The sequence below is a fragment of the Talpa europaea genome, assembly GCF_964194135.1.
Source record: "Talpa europaea genome assembly, chromosome: 12".
In the NCBI taxonomy this organism is placed as follows: domain Eukaryota; kingdom Metazoa; phylum Chordata; class Mammalia; order Eulipotyphla; family Talpidae; genus Talpa; species Talpa europaea.
The window spans coordinates 70,820,982-70,830,823 of NC_140079.1; positions in this window are offsets into that span (position 1 = coordinate 70,820,982).

A 9,842-nucleotide genomic window follows, 5' to 3' on the forward strand; every position below is an offset into this window, starting at 1 on the left:
GTAGGGGTGGGCACAGAGGCCAGTCAGTAGCTGGACAACATCACTGCGAATGGTTATATGGGGAGGGTCATGCCAATACCTCCTCAGAAGTGGGATGTCATACCATTTTAACCCACTGTCAATGAGACTTGGACTTTGAATTGTGTTTCCATTAGAGAAATGGGACTTAGGTGATGATGGCGGGGGCAGTGGTGATGAAGGGTGATGGTGACAATGATAGTCAACACCATTTCCTGTGAGTCCCCGAGCTAAGAGCTTTACCTGCACATTGTGTTTGTTCTTCTATTGTTTCAAAAAGTATTTCTTGAGCACCTACGCAGGCTGAGGCATTTGTGGTATTGGGGCAGTGTAGTAGCCAGGACACATGTATTCTTTGTCCTTTTGGGAGAAGCTAGGAAATAGTCTGTTGTCATGTACTGTGACAAGGGGAATCTCAGCCACGAGGATACAGAGGAGGGGCCTGATCCAGCCTGTGTGGAGAGGTGCTAGGAAGACGATGATGTCTGAACCTAGGGATTCAGAATGAGGGGGAGCGTGGAGGGGCTGGTGTGCTGAGTGGGGACTGTTCTGGGCCTGAGTGTGCAGGTGCATGGGTGGAGGTGAGAATGTGGGGACTTGTGTGTATGTAGAGGTCTGAAGGATGAGGGCCAAGAAACAATAGAAAGGAAGGTAGGGCTGGATCCTCAAAGGAGCTTCAAAGTCAAATGAATAATTCTGGGCATTTCATGAAGGGCATGGAGGGCCTTTAAGCAGGGAACACAGAGATAAGAGCTGTGTTTTATTTGGAAAATCTCCGGAGGCTGCAGAGGAGCTTGTGCAGTGTCGGGGCGGATACTGGGGCAGGCTGACTTTGAAGGGTCACCTCAGGGTCCAGGCAGGAGTGAGAGTGGCCAGGGTTAATGGGGGTGATAGGGATGTAAGGATGGTCAACTTTGTTTAATACTCTCTGTTTGACTGTGGGGAGAGAAGAAGTGACAGTGGAGAAAGACAGGACTGGGAAATCCAGGAGAGGCTTGGCACTCCCACATGATATCCTCCATTTACAGACCAGGAAGCTGAGGCTCAGAGAGCAAAGGAACTTGCAGACCAGCTAGTGGCTGAACTTGGGTTTAAACTAAGCAGCCAGCCTCACTGGGTGCCACTGGGGCTCCCCTGAGGTGGCTGACCCTAGTTTGCCTGCAGCCAGCATGCTCAGCTGTTCTTCTGTGGGTGGAGGCCCATCCTCATTGGGGAAGGGAAAGGTCAGGCCTGGGCTGAGATGCAGGCAGTTCCCTCTGCAACAGCCACCCATCTCCAGCCAGGGAGGATCTGGCAGCTTCAGAAGGGGCCTAATGGAGAGAGTGGAGACACCGCCCCTGCAACTGGGGCTTTCTCTCCACAAGGCTTCCTGATAGCCCAACTTTTACCACTAGCAGTGACAGCTAGCACCCTTGCACAGGACAGAGTTCTTCTTCCAAGGCACCTGTGTTTGTGAACTCCAGGGAGTCATGTCACCTTTCTGTAAGGTGTTTATATTTTTAGAACCTTTGGAGAGAAGAGACTATTAGTGATCTGCCCAAGGTCCCAGGGTCCTTGAGAGCAGAAAGCACACTGACTCTGCAGGTGGCTCATGGTTCTCCAAACAGCAGTGAACTCAGCTGAAGGTCATAGCTCTGAAGAGCCCTCCATGTGGTAAAATCTGTGCCTCTGCACTCGTGGTCACTCATTGGGTATGAAAATACCCAAAGTAAAGCATCTGTGGGGAGGGCTGGCTGTAGACTCCAGCAGACGCAGGATGGTGGGATTCTCCAGCTCTATCCCGTATCATCCCCAACTCTGCCTCAAGAAGCTCCTCAAGAAGAACCTTAATCTGTTCTCTCCTTGGTATGAGTCCTCAGCATTGGAACTCCTAGGGGTGCTGAACAGGAATGCAGATTCCGATTCAACCCAATTGACTGAAAATCAGGATGGAGGTAGTGGCGGTGGTGTCCTGAATTTGCCTTTTAAACAGACCCTCTCACCATTCAGGCAGCCCTGTCCTAGGAGATTTGCAGAGAAGCTTCTCTAACCAGAAACTTGAGGTCTGGGAGGGCTTTGGCCTGAGGCCCTGGCGGGAATTGTCCCTCCCCCACCCTGTGCTGTTTGGGACTGTGGCTGCAGTTGCCAGGGGAACCAGGCTGTGTAACTTCCTGGCTTTGGCGGTTTTCCCCTCCTTGGCCTTATCTCAGCATCCGCCACCCAGTCCTGGGCCCATGCTGGTCACGTAGGGGAAGCTGGTGCCAGGCTTGTGGAGGCGTGTTGGGCACCAGGGCAATGGCGATGATGCCTGGGAACCTGGGCAGCAGAGGCTGGAGACTGGCTTTTAAGAAGCAGGAGATCAGACTCCTCAGTGTCTCTCTCTGTGGCTTGGGGGCCACCTAACTAGTAGGAGTAAGGGGTGGGGAGTGCGTGTGACCACATGGGGCTCTCCCTGTCTCTGCACTGGAGTTTCAGCCTCTCATTCATTACCCATGTGGGTCCTGCTTTCACCAACAGCCTCCCCAGCTCCACTCCATGCTGCTCCCTCCCTAATGCTCAGACTCTCTGTCTCCACTTTCTTTCAGCTTCTCAAGCACTCTCCCTGCTTGGCCTGGTCACTCTGCTGCACTAGTGCACAGTTTGTACTAGTGGTAAGGAGAAAGAAAGTGAATTTTGAAGAAAGAGGGAAGGCAGCAAATAGTGCAATAATTCATGCATTTAAGTATGTGTTTATGTTTAAGCAAGAATTGAAGGCAGTTTTGGGAGGTCAAGTGTTCCAGAAAGAAGGGGCAGTGCGGCAGCCTCTCGGGTCCTTGCACTAGAGAGTCCACAGTTGGATTCCTGGTCCTGTTTATAGGCCAAGGAAGACAAAGACTCCTCCTCTGCCCCCACCCCTAACCCCCTTGGAGAAGGAAAGGGAAGGAAACCACTAGGGGGCAGTGTGCAAGGTGACTTTCTCCTCTGTGCTGGCCTCTTTGGGACTGTTACCTGGCTCACAGGTGAGGAGGCACAGCTGCCTGGGTGGTTGGGCAAGTTGCCCAGATCTCTAAGACCCTGCTAGTCTGGCTCTAAAACCAGTCATCGCTTACTTTCCTTCTTCACTGTGTAGCCTCAGGACACAGTCCCGGAAGAGTGTCTAACATGCTGTTCTAGAGGGATCCTTGGCTGCCCACCTGGCCCAGAAGGTACAGTGCTTCCCTGAGAACTGAGTGGGCATCCTGGGAGCTAGTCACCCCTCCAATGGAAACAGAAGCTGCTCAGGGCAATTTGGTGGGGGGCATGTCCAGAGAAAGGAGGGGCCTGTCCAGTCATAGAGAGCCCCCAGGATGTGCAGCAAAGGGGTTCAGAGAAAATAGGGGCAGAGAAGACCCTCACTGACAAGCAACTGCTGCATCTAACCCAGACCCTGCAAGGACCATGGATCTAGCTCTGTATGGGTTCTAAATGGGCACCCAGCTACTCCCTCCTCCCTCTCCTCCCTGCCACGCCCCCCATGTCCCTAGCCTTGGCATCTTTCATCCTTGTGCTTTTCTGGGAGGAGGGAAAGAGTGGCGAGGACAGGAGGAGGGAGAGAGGAGAGAGATGAGGGAGGGGTGGGGCAGGAGAGAGCTGGAATCCTCTCTCCCCTCACTGCTCTCCTGCAGGACAGGAGACAGGCCCAAGAGAGAAGTGGGACTTTACATTATCACACAACGCCGACACCTCCTGGGGCCCAGGCTTCAGGTTCCTCCCCTCTAAATGTGATTCACCAACAGACTTCCTTTCCTTCAGGCCTCAGCCTGTGGGCGCCTCTCAGGACCTGCACCTGTGATCCCTCGCCCAGTGGGGGAGGAGGTGCAGTGAGGGCCAGTCCAGCTAGGTCACTGGGCTCTGCTCTTCCTGCTGGTGCCCAGCTCCTCACTGGCCCTGGGCTCCTTCCCAGAAAGCCAGGGTGCACTGACAATCCAGGGTGCTTCAGAAGTTCCTTTGGGGAGCAGCAGCTTCGTGGGAAGGGTCAGGTTAGAGGCGGGGTTAAGGGTTGGGCAGAAAAACTGAATCTGTCCTCTTCCTCAGATATCTTTAGCCTCTGGAACCTTCCTTTTGTTCCCACCCTGGGCTTGCTGGACAATGGACAGAACAGAGGAGGGTGAAATGGGAGCTCGGGCGTGGGGTAGAAGGGAGACCTTAAAGAGGCACAGCAAGCAGAAAGGAGAGGAAGGGTGAGAGGAAGTTGGTCAGGGAGGGGAATCATGGGCAGAGGTTGTGAGGCTGGAGGTGAGAGCAAGGGCATTACCAGACCTTCCCCACCTGTGGCTGTTCTTAGGAGCTAGGTTTGCTGGGGGAGAGGTTGCCTCCCTGTCATCTGTGGGAACTAGGCTTTAGCTTTGTGTGCTTATATAGGTTTGAAGGCCCATTTAAGAAAATAATAAAAAAGTATTAATACAGAATTAATCATAGAGGCAAATATTCCTTTAGAATAATAAACCACCACAAGTTATAAATTTTTAAAAATCCGGCAAACCCTGTAAACATCATAACATGTAGAAGAGCAGCATGCAATTTATATAAATTAACTGAGACATCTCTAAGATAGCTTTTACCTTTACCTTTGGGGACGCTTATTCTTTATCTCTTTAAATGACAGAGACTTTATAGCACTTTCCATAGAGAGAATAGAATGATAAATCAGCGTTTCCTCAGGCATAATTGATCAACATTTTTATTTCTGCTGGTAGATTAGAATGTTTCATTTCACATTTCATTGTTGGTAAAATCATATCATATCAGTTTTTATAGTTGTCAAATATGGGAAAATCTGCTAAATTTCTTTTTTGGATGAGTTGTGGGATTTCAGGACATTGTTCAGTAGTTAGTCTTAAATGTCCTTTAAATTGCTGCCACTCATTAACCAGATTGTCATAGATCCTCATTTTGTTTTACTAATGAGTTTTATGCAATTGCTATCAACATCAGCATTTAATATTTATTACATGATGTCCTTGTTAACTGATTTATCAACAATCCAAGTTTCTGTTAATTCTATTCAAAATAATGCAGATTTTTATTCCTATTTCTCTTATTGAATTACCTTTTTTGATATAATCTGAAAAATTTTGTTACAATGTGCTGCTCACTTTCAAAATAATTTCTAATGATTTCATGGTTTATTTTTTATCACTTTTGTTTCATAAATCCATTAATATTTTTCCTGAGATATAACTGACACATACCATGATATTATTAGTCAGGTGTGCAACACAATCAATATTTGCATGTATTGTGAAATGATCACCACAATAAATCTAGTTAACATCAGTCACCACTCATAGAATATTTTTTTTCCTGTGATGAGAACTTTTAAGATTTACCCTCTCAGCAACTTTCAAATATGCAATGCAGGATTGCTAGTTATAGTCACCATATTAACTATAGTTGCCAAATGGGCAATACACTATTATTAATTATAATCACACTGAATCCCCAAGACTTATTACTAGAAGTTTGTGCCTTTTGTCCAACTTCAGCCACTTCACACTCTCCCTCCACTCCCCAACTTCTGGCAACCACCTGTCTCTTCCTGTATCTATGAATTTTGTTTAGATTCTGTATATAAGTGAGATCATATGGTATTCTAACAAACTTAGTTCATTGATAAAGGAAAACACTGTTTATAACTTCAAAGCAATCTTCTGGTCTTACAGAGTGAATTCAGCTGGAACTGTCTGTGACTGGGAAGATGCAAAGACCAAAGATGACATGAATCTCTTATTCTAAAGGCATTCCCTGTAGATGCGAGGGTGTGGTCAAGCCATTAACTCATGCTCTTTCCTGCAACTTACAGTCACTACAGGGCTTGGTCTGTGGACCATTCTGACTTTCCCTTTGTATCTTGTCCCAGGGTTCTGATTTATTTTTTCTCCTATATGCCCACAAGGTCTACCGAGGTGGTTGCACATGGCAAGATTTGTTTCATTTTTGTGGCTAAATAATATTCCAGTGTGTGTGTGTGTGTGTGTATCTCCACATTTTCTTACCCACTCATTCAGTGATAGATACCTAGATTATTCCCGTATCTTGGCTAACGTAAATAGTGTTGCACTGGAACTTGGGCATGCAGATATCTTTTTTTTTTAAGATTTATTTATTTATGCATACAAGAACTGGGGTACAGACCAGAGATGCAGGGGGTTGAAAGGATTCACCACAGACAGTGGAGAACAGAACAGGTGGATTGACTGAAATACACTGCTGAGGGGAGCAGTGGGAGAGACAGGAGAGGTCTGCTTTCCATGTGGGTAGCTCCCTGGGTGGGGATCAAACTCGTGCTGCAGTGGCTGCAGATAGCTTCATAGTGCTGAGACTTAACTCCTTGAGCCACCAGGGAGACCCCGCAGATATCTCTTCAAATTAGTGTTTTTCATTTCCTTTGGATAAATACCAGAAGTGGGATTGCTGGATCATATGGTAGTTCCATTTTTAATTTTTAAGGAACTTCTTTTCTGTTTTCCATGGTGCCTGCACCACTTTACATTCCTATCAGCTGTGTACAAAGGTTCCCTTTTATCCACATCCTTGACTGCATTTGTTATTCTTATCTTTCTGATTGTAGCCGTTTTGGCAGCTTCTCATTGTGGTTTGGATTTGCATTTCTCTGATCATGAGTGGCATCAGTTACCTTCTCATGCACCTGTTGGCCAGTTGTCCATCTTTGGAAAAATGTCTATTCAGAGCTTGTGCCCATTTATTATTATTATTGTTTTACATTTTATAAAGGTTAGGTTTATTAGAACAAAGGAAATTTCAGAGAAGACACTTGCACAGACACAAGTAGGCAAAAAGAGCTGCCTGCCCATTTTTAAATTGAATTTTTTTTTTTTTTTGCTATTGAGTTTTAAGAGATAGTTTGGATATTAACCCTTATCAGATATATCACTTGCAAATATTTTCTCCCATTTGGCCTTTTCGTTTTGCTCATAGTCTCCTTTGTTGTGCAGAGTAAGCCCATTAAGTTAAAAGTAGACTTTCTATTCTTTAATACATACATTTAAAATTGACAAAAGAAGAAAATATACTATTAATAAATGTCCAAACCTGTTAAATCTCACTCTATTATTTAAATTGTCAAAGAGAATTTCCAAAATGTAGTTTAGTACATTCAAGTTGTATCAACTTTTTGAATAATTTTTTTGTTCTTGTTTGTGATTTTCATTCAAATCTTTGAAAATATATTACAGATCCGGAAAATATCGCCGTTACCCTACAAGGTGACGTAGGAAGTAGTGGACCTGCCCTCCTCCAAATTTTGGTGTCTTAATTCTGGGGTCTATGAATATCAACTTACATGACAAATTGAACTTTGATTAAACCAAAGGCCCTGAGATGGGGAGATGATCTTGGATTAGCTTTGTCCAACCTAATTCATGTGTGTCCTTAAAATCAGAAAACTCTCCAGGTTGGAGGGAACTCTGGCTACTATGGCATGCCACGAGAGAAGCAGTATTGTGGCTGTAAAGATGGAGGAAGGAGCCACTAGTCAAGGAATCTGGGCAAATTTTAGAAACTGGAAAAGGATCCACCCTGCTGACAGCTGTGGTGAAGCAAATTTAACGTTTAATAAAGGAGACATTTATTAAAGAGGTTATTCAGAGCCCGACTAAGGACTTGGGCTTGGAAGATCAATATGAGATATCTCTGAGTGACTGGTTCCGGCGCTGGGAGTTTCTGACTTCCATTTATATAGGTTAAGTGACATGCACAGAAAGAATACAGAATTATTTTTTCTTTACTAAGGGAAGAAGATGGTTATTTTCTAACATTTTCAGCTAACCAAAAGAGGTTTGTTTCTTACAAGCTCAGTTCATTGGGAAAGGAGAGACATTGTACTTTAAAGCAATCCCCTGATTTTACAAGTGATTGTAACTCAGCTGGAGCTGTTTGTGGTTGGGAAGATGCAAAGACCAAAGGTTATTTAACTCTTTTATTTTAAAGCACCCAGTATAGACATGAGGGCATAGTCAGGCCATCATCTGTGCTCCGTTTCCTGCATCTTGCAAACATGACAGGGTTTGGTCTGTGGACTTTTCTGACATTTCCTTTGTTTCTTGTCCCAGCGTTCTTCACAGATATGGAGCTATTGTTTTGCTGCACAGCCCTGACAATGTCCAACCCAGTAAAAGGTAGAATTTTCTTCTTTTTGGTCCACAACCTCGGTTTAGCCCAGCGAGATCATGTTGAATGTCAGAATTGCAAGACAATGAACATGTGTGGTTGTAAGCTCCTGGGTGTGTGGTAATTTGTTACAGCAGCAGTAGAAAATGAACACACCAGGCTGTAAGAATTTGAAAATGAAAAGACTCTACATAGAAAAACTCAAGCAGGCATGTGTGTTGAATACTGTCTATGAGAGAAATGCAAAAAGAAAATGTATCACTTGGAAAAAGAGAGGTGGTCCTGTTTAGGTTTCTGGAGGCAGTTTTTCCCCTGAGATGTACACTGTGTTTGCCATCGAATGTGCCGCTTTACTGTGTCTTCCTGGCCATAGAGAATCCGGGCCTGGATAAAAATGGAATCCTCATTATCCCTTTTCAAAGTGGAGAATTCCTTTTTTCACAGGCCAGCTACCTACTGGCTTTATCTATTTCCAACCTTGTTTTCCTCCATTTTGCCAATTTTGTTGGAGTTGGGCAGTAGCCCACAGTTACCCATTCACAGGGAGAATATATATGGTCGCACTCTCCGGGCCCGACACCAGGTGAGCTGGCATGGTGGCAGGTGAGTGTCCCAGGCAGCCAGTAGGCTGGAAGGGTAACTTTGTAGCTGAGTTACTACCCCTGGCTCCCCCCAACCTGTTGCTTAAGCTTTTTATTAGAAAAGTTGAACTAAGAATGGAATAGGCAGCACCCTGTGCACTCTCTCATCTCTCACCCCTCACCTTTGTTGTTAATTCTCCAGCTGCACCCTGGGGAACCTTGAGAATCGATACTGTGCCCCTTTGAGGATGCTAACTTTAGGGTAAGCTTCTGCTGGGTTGTTAACCCCAAAGGAACAGTCTCTGCTGAGGAAAAACACTGTAACTCATCAGCCTGCACTTCCAGCACCTCCTCAGACCTGGAAAAGCAAAGCCCTGCTCTCAATGCTGCACCTCCTCACATTCCTTCCCTCCAATACAATCACAGCACCATCCGGAAGACTAGCTCCTCTTAGTGTATTAACGCTGCCAGATTTCCTTGGTGGTCACCTTGTATAATAAACACCTTTGTGCAAAGATGTTCTCGTGGTTCAGAGTTTGGCTTTCTAGACAGCAGGGAAAGACCCGGTATGGTCACTTACAAATTTGCCTGTGAGTGATCGAGAACTACACAAACATACTTTACTCTATCCAGAATAAATCTATCCCTGATTCAATGTACTTTGGCAAATTTGGTCAGCGTTGCTGCCAAAAGTCCTGCTATGAATCTGGAGGGAGAGGTCTGAAGCTTGAATATTGATAGCTTTGAGGGAGATTCAAAGAACCTCTGGGAGGTGATTCCTCTCACTGTACGCTGTCATTCTCTGCCTTCCTGCTTCCTTCAGAGAGGCAGCCTGGGATGAGAGAAGAATATAAGCTTTTGAGTTTGAACAGATATCTGTGGGCCTCAGTTTCCTTTTTGGAGCTGTTTCTCTGAGGACCAGACATCCGTTCAAACTCAAAAGCTTGTATTCTTCTCTCATCCCAGGCTGTCTCTCTGAAGGAAGCAGGAAGGCAGGGGATGACAGAGTACAGTGAGGGGAATCACCGCCCAGCTTTGAGGGAGATTCAAAGGAAGCTCTGTGGGGAGTGGATGGGAAACACCGGAAGCACCTGATCTACTCTTCCTGCTCTCTGG